The following is a 17,588-nucleotide window of genomic DNA, read 5'->3' on the forward strand; positions in this document are numbered from 1 at the left end:
AACTCAAAATTAATGCACTAATTTTGACACCCCATATATACATATATATATATATATATATATATATATATATATATATATATATATATATATATATATATATATTGTAATTAGACCAAAAATAGTCTTCCAAGGATCGTGGCATTTCAACTAAATTGAAATGCTGCTCTGTATTGTATGTAAAATACATATTAGCGTGACAAACAGCTCGGTCTGGTTATCAAAGTTGAAGGTTACACAGGTACATCACTCCTCGACATTTAATGTCCAATTGAATGCTTACTGTGTGTTCATTTGCGGCGGCTGCCAGCAGTCAGCCAGATGCACTTAGGGAAGAATCCAGAAGAAGTGGTATCCTAGCAACAGAGGCACATATCCCTTCTTGTGTACAGTTATTGTGTGCATGCGTGTGTGCGCGCGCGAGTCTCTGTGGAGGAAGTCGCCGTTAGAATGCAAAGCGACACATCGGCGGTCGGGGCTCCCGCTTCTCCCACTTTTGCCGTCCAATGTTGTTAGACGTCCTCTGCGCGCGCTCCCCTCTGACCGCCCCGAGGTCGTCGGGGTTGGCCGTGCCCGCCGACCTTTTCTCGTGGCGAAAAGGTCGACATTCCCAGTGCGCATGCTTTACAAGCACTTGGACGCGGGGACTCGCAAAGTCTCCTTTCCCGACAAGTGGAATGAATGAGAAGAATGGGTGGAAGGCGTCCAACTGGTCCTGAGAGGGAAGCGGCGCGCTGTTGCCTCCCGTCTAATTGAATTACTGATGGGCCTCTTTGGAAAGCTCTTGTTTTACATAAGCCTCCTTTCAGCTTGATTTATGGCGTTCATATTCAACCTCATGGGAGATTTTGGTAAACACTCACAGCTTTGGGATTCATTGTACAACATTCGTAAAGCGCTTTTACCGTATTCAGCTGTTACGCAACTATGATAAGACGATTGAAGTAACCGTTGAAGTGTTTTCTGTCATGTGTCTTCTTATTCCATTTCAATGGTGTTGGAGCCATTATCGCGAAGGGGACTTGGAATTAATAAGTTAATGAATTTGTAAAGAGGTTAAGATTAGTTAAGTTTAAATAAGCATTTGTCCAAGTTGTAACTTTGTGTTAGTTCTGCTTTGTTTTGAAGGTTTGACCAGAGTGGTAATTTTATGTTTAGTATGCCCCCACTGGCCAGGTATGGCTACTGCATTTAGACGTGTGCACTTCCTGCTGGGTAAAAGGCTTAAAAGCAAGATGGCTGCCTTAGCTCTGGTTGGTGTGTGTATGTGTGTGTGTGTGTGTGAGGGAAGACAAGCTAGGCAGGCTTCTCGGCTTGATAAGGTTTTTCAAGCATTAGTTGTATTACTTGCATTAGTCGCATTAGTTTCCTATCATTTGACATCCTGTAATATTTCAAGCCAAAGGATTAGTATTGTTCATATATCACCTCTTCAAACTACCCAACATCCATAACCCGGTTCCTGACATCATCGCCTGACCAAACAATTGGTGAGTCAATGCATTGAAACCCTGCTGAGACCTGCACTTGTCTTTCAATTAAGAACATTAGAAATCTAAGAAAAAATGGCACAAACAAATGGAATGTGTTCATTATACTTGAATGAGCAAGCCTTCATTTTTAGATGCAAAGGCACGGTTGTGGATGACCAGAGATGAGAATTCCAGGTCCAGAAAGTCAAAACCCTGCCATAGCTTGCCATTAGCTACAGGTGCTTGTCCTCAACCGGTAAACGAGGTCATTACGAGAAGCACCTGTAACTAAAGCCAAACTCTGGCAGGGTTTTGACTTTCTTGACCTGGTTTTCCCATCTCTGTGAATGACCACAATGTATCTCCACACATTTTCCATGTATTCCAAAACACAAGTGGATGAAAGCACAATTTAATCGTAGTTGCCAATAGATAAATAATAATACCAACATCATATAAATAAATAAACACCCAATGAAAAAGCTACCTATTAGAGTGTCACCAAGCATTAGACAAATGACTGAAAATAGATGAATTGATAGCGGTACTGAACATACAAACTATTATGAACATATATGGCCTGTGTTCTGCACACAAATTTCTGCTGATGACGTGATGGAAGAACAATAATGAAATCTCGAGCACCCCAGGAGCATCAAATAATGGAAATGACAAAACAAATACCCCATAGGGAATATTGTAAAGACATTTAATTTGTTACAGGCTTAAACTGTCGCAATCATAAAACGTTTATTAATTGTTTTGTGCTACAGGGAATGTTTTAATTAACATTTTGACATTTTTAATTGTTGTTGAAGGGTAGAAATATGTGTTGCTGCTATATAATATAATATTGTAAACAGATAAAGCAGTAAACATCTATCATCTTTAGGCGGTTACTAACCTTTTAATACTTGCTGATTTTCACTAGTCGCAGCTAGTTTTGTTTTATTGACATTCTTCAAGGTTAAAACTCTTTGTTTACTTTGCTCCAGCACGCTTCTATTTTCTATTTTGACCAAATTTAACACCTCTCCAGAAAAAAACATTTCAGAAAACAGGTCCGGGACGGAAAAAGGGTTCAAGCTAGGGATGTAACGATATCCAAACATCACGATACGATATTATCACGATATTGTGGGGCGGTTGGCGAGACAAAAAAAGTCACAATATTGTTTTTTTTGTACATTAGAGCAATGAAAAATATATAAAATATTATATATATATATATATATATATATATATATATATATATATATATATATATAAAGGCACCAATAAAAGCGTTACAATAAATTGATAAAATGTTTACTATTAATAAAATAAATAATTATTTAAATTAAATAAGAAATTAATAAATACAATAAATCGAGTCCCCCCACATATTGACTTTGTTCACAAGTATATTATGTATTTTATGTCTATATGTGTGAGAAGGCAATTATAGTTTTGTTGTTGAAGTGTCTATTTGGGTAGAGGCGTTTATTTGTGATATGTGAATTACACTGCAAGGTATCTGCTTGTCATTGTTTTCAAAACAACACGAATATAGATTTGAGGGAGCATTTCTGTCTGTTCAACATCACAGAGAGCAACTGTTTGTAGCCAATTAGCACTGGACAAACATCAGATGAGTCGCTTGACCTTTGATCAGAAATTAACACAACATTTGGTCCCCCTACTCACAAACCTAGTGGTGCGTCTGTGTTATTTTTGGAAGAAGACGTAACTAGAAAACAACCCGTAGGCGTGTTGTGTGTCCTCACACAGCATCCGCAACATCGAGTTAGTGGTTCATAATTGGAATTGTGTGGGGAGATGTGACTTGCCATAACGGTGATTAAGCTCCTATAATGGAAAAGATGCGGAGGGATAACAGGTTTGATGCCGAGATAACAGGCTGCATATCGAATAAGCACATACACACGTATGCGGCGCGGTCACTTAGAATGTAACAGGGCCTACCTGGTGGGATTGCAAACATCTGTTCTTGTTAAATTGCAAAGAACTTTTATTGATCGGGTGCTGGCGCTGCATTCCTTCACAATTTACTGCTGGCAGAAGGGAAAAGGCTGTTCGGGGGCATTTAAAGTGAATTACCAGTTCACATAGTTAATGCCCATGTCTTTTTTTTTTTTTTCTTTTCTTTGCTTTCCTTGAATTTACCAAGAGAGGCATGCAAGCTGAATTCAAATGAAAATGGCCTCCTCTGAAGTCCAGGCAAGCAGCTCTTGGCAGCTTTGTGACTTCAGGAGGATTGCGCAAGAGCTAAATTGACTGCAGATGGGGAAGGAGGTGACGCTAGGTGGGAGCAGGGTGAGGGTCTGCTGTTTTATCACCTCGCAGATTATCAGTTTGTGACATCAACTCTGACCTGCCAATAGTACAGAGGCTGTAATAAGAGTAATAAGCTGAGGGAGCATGAGGTACTGTAGTGTTGACATCATGATGATGTCATTGAATGTTGCTTGTAACGCAATTAGAATAACAAAATGTCCCATTCTGATAAAACTGCCACTATGTTGATGCTAATTCCTCCACGAAATCCCACTGAATCAAACCGAATCGAATCGTTCCACTTCAAAATGGGATACGTATTGAATCATCTTATATTGGATGGATGAAGTGTTAAAATTAAAAAAGTCAATAACCGTATTAAGCACAATCTTAAATTTAATGACAACTTTTCAAAGTACATCTTTCCCAAAAAAAAAAACCTGTTTGAATGCATGTTGTTGTTGTTGTTTTTTTCCCCCATGCATTTAGACCTTCATTAAAAAAAAAGCTGATTAAAGCTGTACATTCTTCTTGATTCAACTTCACCACATTTGCGTGTAGATCATTTTATTTAAATAAATGATTTGTACAGATGAATGTCTCGGCCATGGTAAAAACTATCTACACATGCGCTTATATCAAAAATCGAGTCAGATCTGAATCCGCGATGTCCCTAGCCATTTTTACATCATTTGTTCATCAAGGTCTGCTTAAATTCCTTATAAATGTACCGGTACTTTCATCACTTTCACCTTCCGCCATGTCAATGATTGTGTCCTCAATCAATTCAACTGAAAATGCATATAAAGGGCTGTACATATATTAAAAATCACAGATATAAAAACACAGACAGAACAATAAATTAACATGCCTGGTCTTATGTAACCTTTCTCTCGCAAGATGAATTCTCGCGGTATTTGTGAGTAGACAAACTCCGGAGAATACATCTTGTACCGCTCCGGCAGACAACCCCCGTTCCTGAACCGCTGGTGGTTCGGACCAATCACAGAGCGACATTGTGTTTGGGGGGCGGGATATGCAATTGTAACGAAACCAGGAAGCCAGCACCGACGCCAGGGCTAACAAACAAACCTAACGAATGACACTACAATGAATTCTGTTCTCGTAGATTTACTCACCGTTTCCTTGTTGAATGTTGAACAGCGACAAATTACTGACGAAATTACTGTGGAGAGGTCCATCTGGTTATTGCTAGGTTAGGTCTTATGCTGAGTCAAAGAAAAAAAATAAAAAGAAATTAATTACATTTAACTCATTTTCTCCCAATAACGTGTAAATACGTTTTTTTGTTTTTTTTTTAATGTTGTAAGTGTCCCAAAGATGTATTTATGTTGTTTTTTTCACATGTGAGCTTCACCTTCGTGTTTGACAACCGTGGTTTCTTTTTATTCACTCTCAAAACAAAGTCGAGCCTAACAGGCCAAACAACCCAAATCTTATCAGTCTTTCGTAGGCCCGCCCTCCACCACCCCCATCTATCTGGCATAAAGTAGGAAGTGGTCATAAATCACCAGCTCCCCTTCTGCCAAGTGTAGGCCTGAGCATGCCAGGAAACTGTTGTTTCCTTAAATTCTCCCGCATCAAACGTGGGGAGCACATTGACTCCCCCTCATGTTGCCAACAGCTACACTTCAGAGCAGGAATTCATCGCGCAGTCGAAAAGTAAATATTTGCCAGAAAGCGATGAAAAGGTTACAGTGAGCATCGAGAGAGAAAGAGGGGTAATAAATCTGAAAGATACGCTTGTGGTTTTAAGGCAATTTTGTTTTATTGACATTCTTCAAGGTTAAAACTCTTTGTTTACTTTGCTCCAGCACGCTTTTATTTTCTATTCTGACCAAATTTAACACCTCTCCAGAAAAAAAAAAAATCAGAAAACAGGTCCAGGACGGAAAAAGGGTTCAAGCTCCCGTTGCCGTAATGAACCGTGACAACGGGAACGTGTACGGCGCAGCTGCGATATGTTATTGTGTATTATTTAATATAAAGTGAAAGATCAGCGTGGCAGGTTATTATTTTCCAAAATTGCAACCCAGCCGCAACATTGCAGCACTGAGCGCGCGTGTCAAATTGTGCAGGTCACAGATGTGAAGTCTTAATGCGGCATAACGACAAGGAAAATTGCTTTTTTTTTTTTTTTTCTTCTCCACGAGGCCTGATAAGAAAACATGACTGTTTTTTAATAGCTCCAACATTGCGTTTAAGCATTACAAATAAATGCCTCCCTCAAATTGATGCCTCCTTTTTTCCTTCAGAAAAAAATGGAAGCAACTGCCCTTATCTCAGTGCAGATAATTTCACACACCGTCATGAAAACTCCTCAGCTGATATGCACGCCTTTGCCAACCAAAACAGCAGCACCAATCTATTTGGTTCACGTTTTTGCAACAATGAATATTTTTAACATTGTAAATATTAGGGATGTTCAATACCACTTTTCTTTCAGACCGATACCTAGCTGATACTTCCGCCTGAAGTTGTTTGCCTTTCGGCGGAAGTATCAGCTAGCTGGCTGCAGTGCGTCGGTTAGCGTTCTACAGGGCGCCGCTCAGTGATACGAACGAACAGAAAAGTAGTGGCTGGCGGTAATGGCGTCTGACTTTATTCAGAAAAGAGTATTGTGATGGAAATGTATCACGCTTTTGAAAACAAATAGTTTTTAGAAGAAAAACGCTTTATTTCCGAGACCCCAGCCAGCTTGCTGGACTATTTTCCTCTCGTCCAACGCCGAACCAGAATTCGTGTCACCGAACGCTGTCAGGGGTAAGTCAGTGCTGATCGCACACACGGGAGGTGAGGATCAAATTGAGATTCATGTTAAAAAAGCCGAACGATCCCTTTAAATTAGAATTACGTGAGTACTCAACTCACCAATACCGTGCTACCGATACCACAAATACTTTTGATAAAAAAAATAATTGAAAAAACTATGACAGAATTTTAAAGAAAGACCTATATATCCCAATGGAGCATTTTTATTTATTTTTTTGCATTAAAATCGCATGAATTTAGTGGCAATTTTCTATTCTGCTAATTTCTCATTTCTAGTTCCTGATCGTTGAAATAAGGCCTGGTATAGTCCCGATACTGATACTGGTATCGATACTCGCCCAACCCTAGTTAATCGTCACCTTGTTAATAGTCATGTAAAAGTAGAATCACGTAAATTAAGTAAATTTTTCTTTCCGTCTTTTCCATACCACAGTGAGTAAATAAACGCCTCCCTCAAATGAACCACATAGAAAATAACCGCAAAATAATTTTCAATATTGTATCTCAATTCATAGATTTTAATGTTCACACATGAACACAGAGTTAACTATTGACACCATTTGAACTGTATTACTAACAGCGCTCTGTGCGGTATAAAAGATGATCTCATGTTATGAGAAGATTAGATTTCCAGTCGACTCTGACGTGATCGCTCCACAATGTTACGTGTGGAAATAAGGAATTATAAACAATCCTCAAGCAAACTACAAAAGTGTCGTCATTGTATGAATTCATAAGATGAAAGTGAGTCAAGCTGTGAGCCATCAAGTCGAATGAGACATTACAAAGTGACGCCTCACACATGCAAGCTGGTGTCTGAGAAGAATGCGCCCGGCTGACGTCCAAACAAGCGACGATGACACACGGTAACAACATGTGACATGGCAATGACAAACAAGGGCAATGTTTTTTTCTTTTCTTTTCTTTTTTTTTTTTTTAAACTTTTACTTTCACCGGTTTCCCTGACGACAGAGATCCTAGCGTAAGCAATGATCTAGCTGCATTGGAGCGACATGGCAGAGGTGCCCTTAATTTCTCCTTGTCGACGGATGGAGGAGAAAAGAAAGTCAAGTTACATTTTTATATGCTGTGCTGATGACTTAATGAAAAGGCGTTAATCGTTTACACTGTAGTGCTACTTCGGTCCTTACATCCATTTTCTATCTAGACATAAACATGTAAACAACCATTCACACTCACAGCACTGGACAATTTAATGCCTCTGATTTCAAATGTGCCAGTGTTTGCTTGGACTGACCAACCAATCAGTCAGAGGATGGTAAAAAGCTGGCATTATTGTGGGCCAGTGTCACGTTTACCTGTTTGACATCTATTAAACACGACACAAAAAAAGAGAGAAGACACTCAGTTTCAGGCTCGCGAGGAGAGGGGAGAGGAACTGACTGATACGATTCACTACTGCACTCTCTGAAGAATCCTCTCCTCACCCTCTCTTTTTATTTGATTTCCACGCCCCGAGTTACATGGGTGTTCCAACCCTAAAAATGCAAATGCAAGGCATAGTTGGAACGCAGTGTATTTGTTTTTCTTGTGCGTGCGAGTGGAAGATTGCTGAGTACGTGTGGTCAAGTTTTGCAATCATTTCTTAACAGAAAACAGGTGGCCTCGGCAGACTGGCTTGAACCATTCTGCTGCATTAGATGTTGTGGTTCTTCAGCTTCTTGAGCAAAGCATTCTTCATTGCAAGAAGAAGCAATTCTTCATTGCAGCAAATGTATGATAACTTTTCTTAAGATAACATAGCTAGGCTATGTGAATGTGAGTGTGGAGCAAAGCGAAACAAATGTATGATAACTTATTATTTACAATTATTCCTACAGCCAACTAGTTACTCCTAATTACAATTTATCTTCCAATACTGTATAGTTTCTAAACACAAACTCAAAACATCAAACGTACAAATCCAAAGTAGCATTTTAGCTAGTTAGCAAGTGCAACAACATGAACAAATGGAGCAATTGTCGCTTGTTGCTAGGCAGAAGTGCCTCAAAAGCCAATGAAAAACTGGCTATGCCAGTCATACTCACAAGGTATGAAGTTGGGATTTGAAACAATGGAAGGTAGCTGTAATATCAGTTCATAGACACATTAAAGAGTTAACTGCTAAGTCCATTTGAACTTTGTTGCTAGCTAAAACAACAGCACCCACCAAGAGACATGACCAGGCTTACGTAGTCTTATTCCATGTTGCACAGCATTAAAGATGATGTTGAAGTTTTTTTTTGTTCCATGAGATTTCTTATTGATTCCAATTACAAATGATTCTAAAATTGCCTGCACAAATAAATTCCGCCCTAAATACACATCTCTCCCACCTGCATTTGTGTAAATAAACACCCGCTGTCCAATACTGTATATAACAAATAAGTTATTCAAATTGTGACTCACCAAACTGCGAAACTGCCCATCATTGATCTCTTTAGGATTACAAATCAGTTCATTCCAAGGGATCATCTACTGAAACTCCCAGCAAACCAAATGACAAGCTCGCAATCAATGCGGAGATCAAGTAATCAGCGCTTGATTGGATGTAACGCTGCTCTTATTGATCCTTGTCTGCACCACGAGACAAGAGCTCTGAGTGACTCCTTCGATTACCAAAGTGTGGTTAAACACAGATGCATGCTGCAAAGGGAACCGCGGTCAGACACCACTGGAGTCACAAATATTGTCACTCTGATATGACCTTAATCAACAACTAATCGCTAATCTAATTAATTAATTATTTTGATAACCAATTAACTGTTTAGAGACCTCGTTTAATTTAAAATTGTCCAAATCCATTCTCTGATTTCTGTCGTCCTCCATGAAAGCAGACTGATTAACTTTATCCTTGAATAGCTTTTACTTTGAGAAACATGTTCGCCTATTTTCTGTTACAAATCAAACCAGTACCTGAATCTCGTTTAATTTATGTTTGTGCAATTTCTGCTACTTCAGTCTTAGCGTCTTCTCTTTCCTTATCCTGAGTGTTTTCAATTTGTAGTCCTGAAAGTGGTTTATTATATGGTGCTTTTTCTTTCTGCTTCACTCAAATTTTGTCTTACAAGCAAAACAAAGTAAAAACAAACAAACAAACAAACAAAAAAACAGTGACATGCATCAATTCATTTTTGACTCAATACTGAATACAGCACCACCAATACAAAACAATCCTTCAAGGGATGATATACAATCAGTACACCTTTGGACATACTGGCTTCCTGCATGTGTCAGAATTTTGTCATTGAAATTCAAGCATATTTCCTGGGAAATTAAGAGAAATGAATAATGCATCATCTTAACCCAATTCCTGAATATAGTGGTCGTGTTAAAAATAAAACGTTCTTCAGGTGACTTTTAGCAAGCCTTAAATGTGATGGCAAATCACCAATGGCAACTTTGCACTCAGTAATTATCCCCCCCCCCCCCCCCCCCCCCCCCCACACACACACACACACCCAAAAAAAAACAAAAAAAAAACAGAAGTTCTCCTTCAGATCCAATCAGAAGAGGACTCGAGGGCCGTCTTTTTTTTATTTTATTTTTTTTTTATTTTTTTTTCCATTTCTATCTCCTAAAACTGACATTAAAAGAAAGGTGACGTTCAAAATGTGGATATTTTAGCAAATGCTTTGCAAAGATCCGCATTCAACATGCACATTAGTTTTCAGCAGCAGCCGCGATGTCAAGAGCTGATTTCATTGTGCGCTCCGACAAACAGCAAATGAGCCTGCTATTGTGGTTTCCTGCTTACATTTACCGCTCACTTTTATCTGCTGGGCCGGAGGAGGAAGCTGTTAGATGTTCAATGTTGTTTGAACACAATGGTGGGAATGGTGCCTCATAGGATGGGAGAATTAAATGCCAGGCTAGAGATTAGAACACGGATTTACTGTACACGAGACACACTTTAAGACAACTTTCTGTGTTTCATAACTGCTTTATGCTTCTAGATTGAGCTCACCTCTGATGATACTGTCAACTGTTTATCGTTAGACTTTCTGTGTTCGAAGCATTACTGATCAACTCCATCTTGCCTCTGTTAAATTGTAAGGATGAAGTTTAATGTCCAGACTGAGTATTCCAACACCCTTAAAATAATTGCCTACGTCATTTTTTTTTTTTTTTGCACAAATTATTTTTTTGCCTAAATCATCTCATGATGCAAATTATTATTTTTTTGGTTTAGTGAAAAATCTGAAAAAAAAAAAAAAAAAAGATTTAGGGAATTATTTTAAGACGGTGTCGATTTGTAGTTTTGGTGCACCTCAGGGCTCAGTATTAGAACCACTTTTATGTTCAAATCAGTGGCCAAATGTCATCTGCTGAAGGTTGGATCCCAAAGTGCAGACACAAATAAGGTTTTAACTATTTAGTCACATCGAGAGGCATAGAACAGACTTGACTAGAGGAGAAACAAAGAGTTGCACAGAGGGACAGAAAGCAATAATCCGGCAAACACAAACACTTCTCAGAACGCTACTACAGACAGTGAATCGATCTGATTGGTTGTCACTAAGTAAAGGATTAAAGACATCACCTAAAGGAGTGAAGATTGACATCACACAGGTCCTGGCATTGCATAACATCTCATAGCGTCTTTCCAGTTGAAACCAGATGATGGTTAGATCAGTTCAAAACAGACACTTGACCTCACGGTCATGAACCCAAACTTAACCCTGGCGTGACCCCAGAAATGACACCAAATGGACAACTTCTTGTGTTTCCTCAGATGCATTTTTTTTCTTTTGATAAGCATTTAAGTCGACTCCCCACATTATTTTCTGTTACTAGTTTTTATATTTTGACAACTCATTCATAAGCAATCACCAACTTTTCTTGATCTCGTCTGAGTCTTCAGAAGATCTAACCACTCTTAATTCCCATCACACTCCCAATTATCTCGGCCAGGTGGTAAGGATGAAGCTGTATGTCCTGACCAAGCATTTGTGATGATGGCGTACCTCAGGGCTCTGGATTAGAACCACCGTCATTGTCAAATTTGAGTGATAACTTGAGGATGACACTCCTGGGCATTTAAGCTCATAAAATTGCATGACAGAACAAAACCTTCCAAATGTAATTTATCCCAAATTGACATTCCAGCAGTGCCGTGGAAAGTGATTGTGGTTAAACTTTTAAACTTCAAGTTATCCCAGTGGTGATATTTGATCACCCGATTCATGTGAAGATTCCAGCTGTTCCATGTCAACGCAAACCATTCACTGGTTTGAAATGTGCCAACATTTGCACCAGACCTGATTAATGGTGACAACTTTAAGCTTGGGACTTCATGAATATTACAAGATTGTAGGTCGGCAAAGAGGACACGCTGTGTTTATTTGATTTTTTACGAGCTTCACCCTTCATTTTGTGCGGGCCTATAAACTTTTACAGCCTGAAACAATTGTTTTAATTGATGGCTTCTCTCTAGGGTGACGTTAAGAAGTGACTTTTCCCGTCTAATAAACCTTGCACATAATGTAAGTTTTAAAGCATCGGATTTTTGATTTAATCCAATATTAATCCTGTGTGCAGCTTTGCTGTTGTAAAAATGTAATTTCCCCATTGCAGGACGATTAAAGGCAAGCTTTATATAACAGTGAGTTTTGAAGTGTTCAAATACTGTTTATATATATATATATATATATATATATATATATATATAACTAAGAAACACCATCTCACATAAAATGTTATAAAAAACTATAGTTTTATAAAGTATAAATAAATTAAGTCCATACCCCCTAGAAGACAATTTATGTTCCATATTATAATTTTATAGTTTATCTATTTACAATGTTATTTCCAAGAAAAGATCACAAATCTATCAGGTTTGTACCAATTAATTTTTATTTATTTATTTTAATTTATTTTTTAACTTTTATGGCCCATAAAACTCAAACTAGTCTCAATATGTCCTTTCAGTCGTTACACTCATTTACTTTTTATACATTTTTTTTTTTTTTTTTTTTTTACTAACAGTAAACATATTGCTGGTACAATTGGAATTGAAAGTGGAGTTAAAAAAAAAAAAAAAAGACAAATGACATGCATCATTTGGAGCTGTTGTTTTGGCTAACAACACCTCAAATGGGCTCAGCAGTCAATAAATATCAAGTATGAACTGTGTTATGCTGTATTATGAGGACTTGATAATCATGTCACGACACCACAAGAACACAACTTGACATTCGCTCGTTTGTCTCACCTCGGAGAGACAAGAAAACAGGTTGCAGGCGAGCTGTAGCGTCTCGCCTGGGAAGCGTCCATCTGCTTGGACGCAACTATCCAGTCCCTCCTTATGTCTGCTTGTTTTTTTTTTTTTTTTTGTTTTTTTTTTGGACAAACTGCTGCTCTTAAACTTTTCTGTCTGGAACTGAAAACAGAAGAAAACTTGTTTTTTGCGGAGTATGCAACAACGATGAACTTTGCTGACAACAAGGTGCGCTTTTGTCGGTTTTAATGGAACATATTGCGGAAAATTTACTTTTTAATGGCTTGTTTACAAATAGCTTGGGGTCCCTTTAGTGTCTGCGCACCCATCAAATCTGAAATGAAACAACCAAGTCAACCTATCTGTCTATTTTTGCTCCCTTGCACTTTGGTTACAAAATAGTCTACCAAGTATTTTCTGACTAAGAAGGTAGGCTGGTTTAAGATCCAGCGCCACTTTCAAGCAACAGTCGGATTCCAGTGGGTGGACTATGCCATGCCAAAGTCAAAAGGCAAGCAGAGCTGTAATGGGTTTTTTGATTGCACAGATTAGCTTTAGCTAAGTTTTGTTTCTGTAGCGGCATTTAATGTGCACGATTGCTCCTTGAAGATGTCGACGTATTGGTGATAGGGCGGTGATGTAATTGTGTTAGTGATGTCTAACTAACTAACAATGGTGGAATTGGTTATAGCAGAGGTGTCCAAACTATGGCCGGGGGCCATTTGTGGCGCACCAACCAATTTTAAGCGGCCTACGGCATATGATAAAAAATGACATCTTGTACATTTGTTTTATATACAGGACTGTCTCAGAAAATTAGAATATTGTGATAAAGTCCATTATTTTCTGTAATGCAATTAAATAAGCAAAAATGTCATACATTCTGGATTCATTACAAATCAACTGAAATATTGCAAGCCTTTTATTGTTTTAATATTGCTGAGTATGACAAAAAAAATTTACTTGGTCTGAGGAAATATTCTAATATTTTGAGATAGGATATTTGAGTTTTCTTAAGCTGTAAGCCATTATCAACAATATTAAAATAATAAAAGGCTTGCAATATTTCAGTTGATTTGTAATGAATCCAGAATGTATGACATTTTTGCTTATTTAATTGCATTACAGAAAATAATGGACTTTATCACAATATTCTAATTTTCTGAGACGGTCCTGTACTGTAGAGCTTTGCTAAATATGCAAATGAACTATTTATAAATATCAAACAAGTAACAACATTTCTCTTCTTAACACGGTGGTGAATAAAGATGATTTCGTTTTCCAAGCCATTTTGTGTCAAGGTCCAAATTGTGAAAATATCAGACGAATGATTCCTATGTAAGCATTAAAAAAAAATAAAAAAATGTAGAGATGCGAATTGGCTGCTGTTCAATGCATGGGCTGATATTTTCTGGTGGCTTTTAGGGTCTCGACCACATCAAAAATTTGGTAAAATCTTAAACTATGTGCCTTATGCTTTAGATAGCAGATTTAAAAAAAACAAAAAAAACACTAATATATAAACACTAATGCAATTGCTTGATTGACTGATTTTGGTGTGTTTGTTAAATTAAAAAAAAAAAAATCTGCATCCATTGATTTTTCTATATATAAGTCTTGTCTCCTTTAAAGGTGCATTGTGCCGTTTAAAAAGGTAATGTTCAAGCTTTTTCTACATTATACATGCTCCAACAATGCCCAGATGAGTACAAAGAGCCCTGACTGCTTTACTCTGACTGCATCTATCAGCTTTTATCTTTTCCCTTATCAGAGAGTGTGCGGACCCCCGTACACTACACAGTTTCTTTGGTGAGGGCAGGGGCGGAGTTTTTCTTACCTCATTTGAAGTCATGTCTTCGTTTGTCAACTGTGGCTGTCACTTTAAGATCGTGCCCGATTCGCACGCGCACAATGAACGAGCCTAACAGATGCTGCAGTTACACTTTGGGCCAGAGGTGGCAGTCGTGAGTAAAAAAGTGACAAACTGCACAATGATCCTTTAATGCTTCATTCAAGAGTGTGAGAGGTCAGAAATTCAGCAAGAAGCCCCACCTCAAAGTGCTCCAGTTCAATCAAAACAAAACATACCTGACAACAAAGAAAAGCAAGTTTTGTTTGGGAATAGATAACTGACTGACTGTTTAAAAGTTGTTCCTGACTTGAAAATTTACTGTTGCTCCAACTTTCACTCCGGAATGAAATATACTTAAAAGCAATCGAGTGCCCTTATGGTCGAAAATTATGCACAAGTGCATAAAGAGCAGCACATATTCATGAGAGCACAAAATAGTTCAGTCATAATTACACCGACAACACATTTACATCTCAAAAAGAATATATGCGCATCACCTCCGCATCTTTTTATAGTAAGCGGGCCAAGCAAACATCCCAATAAATGCTAAATAACCGGCAAGTCAACAAGACTTCATTAATTGAGAGGCTTAAAGAGTGAGAGGCAATTGGACAGGAAAGCAACGACCGTTTCATTTCAACTGACGAAATTCTAATCAACATCATCACGGCTCTTAATTATTCAAGCAAACATGAGACCAAAAAGAAAAGTCTTCTTTCAAACAAAACATTTCAAATATTCCTGACATTCAGCTGCAAGGTTTGCGTGGTACGATAATTCTTCAAAGCTTTTTTTTTCCCCCTCGTCTTTCAATAAGTGCCAAAAAAGCAGCAACCTTTTTGAAAAGCATTTCCATTTTTCAAACCTTTAAAAACAAAGCAATAAAAATAAACTGCTTTATACTTTTTTTTTTTTTGACAAAAATTTGCATTTAAAGGAGACATATTGTGCATTGTTTTTCGCAATTTAAGAGTCGTCATAGGATACATCGCCTACATGGTAGCACTATACTGAATTATGTATAACTATTCGAGGTTGGCACTTTATTAAAAAAAAAAAAAAAAAAAAAAAAAAAAAAAAACTCCTCAGTGATCAGAGAGCGGAGTAGGATGAGTGGAATGTTTGGGATGTTGGACAAAAGTGACACAGTTACACGGATGCCTTCTTTAATGTGTATTGTCCTTTAAAAAAAAAAAAGAAAAAAAAAAAAAAAAAGAAAAAAAAGTTGTAAGCAACAAGATGAGTAGCCCATGTGTCCATTCTATAAATAGCTCACCAGCGATGCAATACTGTGACTTGCTAAGATGAATTAAAACAGAAGAATGTTAATATTTATTTCATTAATTATTCACTGTATTTACTTACAATTAACATGATAAATGTAGCAAATATTCTATATTTTGTTTACAAGTCAAATATATTGTGTTCAATGTGGGGGGTTGGGGATTGGGGAAGCTGTTTTTATTTACCCAAATATATATTAACTCATTCACTGCGAGTGCAGTAAAAAAATTAATCTTTGACGTCTATAGCCGTCTATGGCAGTGAATGTGTTAAATATATATTAAAACTGTCCATCCATCCATCCATCCATTTTCTTGACCGCTTATTCCTCACAAGGGTCGCGGGGGGTGCTGGCGCCTATCTCAGCTGGCTCTGGGCAGAAGGCGGGGGACACCCTGGACTGGTTGCCAACCAATCGCAGTTAAAACTGCATTTCTAATACCATAATACCACAATATTTTTACTCATGGTTATCATATCGTCAGAATCTATTATAGGCCCATGCCCAATATGCTTCAATAATAATTTGGATTGTTCCAGCATGTCTTCCCCGGAATCCAGTAGAGGATGTTCCAGAAGTCAACACCTATCCTGTTCTGCTTCCCGTCGTCATTCATTTTCCCAAAACTTCCTGACATTCCTCACAACCCAAAACAACTCCAACCTCATGTAGACAAAATAAACAAATGCTTCTTTTTTAAAAGTTTCAATCAATCCTCTTAGATTCTCAAGGAAGAAAAAATGTTTGTTTTTTCTTCTATAACAATGGTGGTGGCAGCCTTTGCGCCTTTAAATAACAGTGTCAGTGTTATTTATACTCTCAGGTCGCCTCTACCTGCTTTTCAAGCCTCATGACTTATAAAGTTGTGCTCATTAAAAATAAAATAAAAAAAAACAAATAAACAAATAACAACCTGGGCTTATGCCAATTGCTGCTTGACACCTACAGTAGAAAAAAACTGTCATATTCAAAAGAGGGGGGAAATGTGGCAAAAGAACATCAATGAACATGATTGTTCACTATATGAAGTTGTCAATTATCACAAACCTCAAATCAACTCGATTCAAATGTGTTGTTATTATTCTAACAATACCAGAGGTGACGTTACAGAAGGTTGTGATGTGTAGTCAGTTTGTTAGTTTTAAGCACTTCGAATATAAAAGTAAACACGAATGGAAACAATGCATTGAATGTGAAGCATTTACATCAAGGCCTTGAGTGATCATCTTCTGTGTTTGTCACAAAAAAAAAAGAGACTTAAAAAGGGTGTCTTGAAGGATAACACGTTCAAGAAGTACTTCGAGGTTGCAAAAGAAGTTTGATGGCAAAACTTTATGCACATTTCTGAATATTTTCTCAGGGGATTTGTTCTTAACTGAAGATATATGTCGTGTTATTCAGTCAAGAAAAGTGTGAAGTCAAAATCGTTTTTGTGGGTGTGTGCCTTTTGGAGCCATTATATCTGTCGTTATGTTTACTGTGTAGTGTATACAGTCTGTCAGTGGGTTTATCATGTTATGGTTAAAACAAAACACAAAAAAAAAAAAAAACATGTTTGTATAGGAAACTGCCATTCTTCGGGTGCAGCTGTGGAGTATTAGGGCGTGTTTGTTTTACCCATGCTGGCATGCCTTCGTTTGTGTGTGTGTGAGCTGCAGCTGGGTTGGGAGTGAACAGTCGGGATCAATC

The sequence above is a fragment of the Festucalex cinctus genome, chromosome 9 (genome assembly GCF_051991245.1).
Source record: "Festucalex cinctus isolate MCC-2025b chromosome 9, RoL_Fcin_1.0, whole genome shotgun sequence".
In the NCBI taxonomy this organism is placed as follows: domain Eukaryota; kingdom Metazoa; phylum Chordata; class Actinopteri; order Syngnathiformes; family Syngnathidae; genus Festucalex; species Festucalex cinctus.